Source organism: Aquarana catesbeiana, linkage group LG02 (assembly GCF_042186555.1).
Source record: "Aquarana catesbeiana isolate 2022-GZ linkage group LG02, ASM4218655v1, whole genome shotgun sequence".
NCBI classification, from domain to species: Eukaryota; Metazoa; Chordata; class Amphibia; order Anura; family Ranidae; genus Aquarana; species Aquarana catesbeiana.
Window position 1 is genome coordinate 186,230,720 of NC_133325.1, and position 1,920 is coordinate 186,232,639.

Consider the following 1,920-nt stretch of genomic DNA (forward strand, 5'->3'; position numbering starts at 1 on the left):
GCAGTGACTGCCCCTCCTTATGGGACCATGTTTCTATTATGTAGAAATGAGGGAGGAGGGGAGCCTGTGTCTGCATTCATCCTACCACACCCCATAGTACCAGTGCTGCTGAGAAAGAACTTTGTGACTTTCTTTATCCTACATTTAGGAAGCCTGGCAGATGATATAGCAAATTCACTAGTACTGTGTGATATAGCTTGATAACATAAAATACCTGCTCTCCACATCAATTATAGCAATGCAAACCTACTGTAAATAAAAGTCTACTGAAAGCCATAACATAGGTTTACGTTTTAGCATTATTAAGCTTTATCCGAAAAATAATAATGCTAATAAATTTTTAAGTTATAGCATTACTAAGTTTGGCGTAAATTACAGATGAATTTGTACAGTTATGCACATTTGTACAAATTTGTGCTAATTAATTGGTTTAAGCAGATCCTCACATAGAGAAGTGCTGAATGTCTGATCACAAAAGTAAATGGAGATGAATATACAAAAGCCTGTGATATTGATAAAATTTGACTGTATCAAAAATTAACTAGAACTAGACAAGGGTGCACTTCCCTATGCACTAAAAGGTGTGCTTATCTAAAACGTAATCTTTATTATAAATCATAAAAGGTATGTAAATGACCATAACAGGTATCCCTATATGGTGAAGTCAATGCCACTATGAAACAAAGTTCTATCTCTATGTGGTAATATTTACACTTACCAAGTTAACTCATGACTAACTTCCCTTGATATACACATATAGACAATATGAGGGTTATTATATCCTCTTACATTCAATTTAAAGGCTCCAGGCTATTAAGAGGATATGTACACTCAAGGTCTACTCACCAACACCAGCCGGTATGAGGAGGTGGGGGATCTGTCTCTCCCATCTATTAGCTACATATAAAAATTAGATGAACAAGAAAAAGAGAAAGTATTCTAGTAAATACTATCTTGCTGAAGATGTGGGCTATCTGTCTTCTGCCCTATAAAAATATCTATGTCTCAGATATGTAATACGGGTACACTTATCCATGTGGACACAAACCACCACTAATGGACGAGCCCCATTTATCACCATCTCTACAAAAAAGCTTCTCTATTAATCAAGACTGCATTGACAAAAGGCATGTCTCACCCCACAAAAATGAAGAAGGGGGGCGGGGTGAACGTGTCAGGAGAATAATTAAAACATACAAACCTAAATGAAAATAAAGTCAGAAGGTGCTCCCAAAATCAAATCACCCAAACCTAACATGTTTTACTCTTCAAATAAGGCTTTATCAGAAGTAAGAAAGTCAAAGAGAATGAAGGAAATAAGCAACCAAGAGTAGCTGACTGTCACATGGTGAAAAGAAAATGGAGATGAATCAGCTTCATCACAGGAATAGGGAGACCAATTTCAAAACCTTCTCAAAATCTTTTCTAGGATCACCTACAAAGCCTAGATACCATTCATTCAGGTAAGATTTCAGGTAAAATCCTCATATGACCTTACCTTTAAACATGAATATTACAGGCATATTTAAGGCACCTTCATTAGCAAGGCTCATGACACTTAAGTCTGGTACACACAGTTTTTTATCATTCAACCCAGCAGGCTGAACGAAAAAAAAAAACTGACAGCTCAGGTCAGAGCCATTGTACTAATTAACTAATTATGGGATGTTATTACAGCAATCTGCCCTGCTGTTCTCTTGAGTTCTGACAGTTGGGACGGCCCCCCCTTCAGAACACTCCGGTCAGCGCAATACACAATAATGAAATATACGTGTTACCTATATGGGAATAGTAAACAATAAACAATAAAGATAAAGTCCACACACTCAAAAAAAAAAAAAGAATTGAATAAAAATAAGAGTCCAAATGCACAAAAATAATCCTCAGAGTCTTCTGCACAAAAACGCACAACACACCACT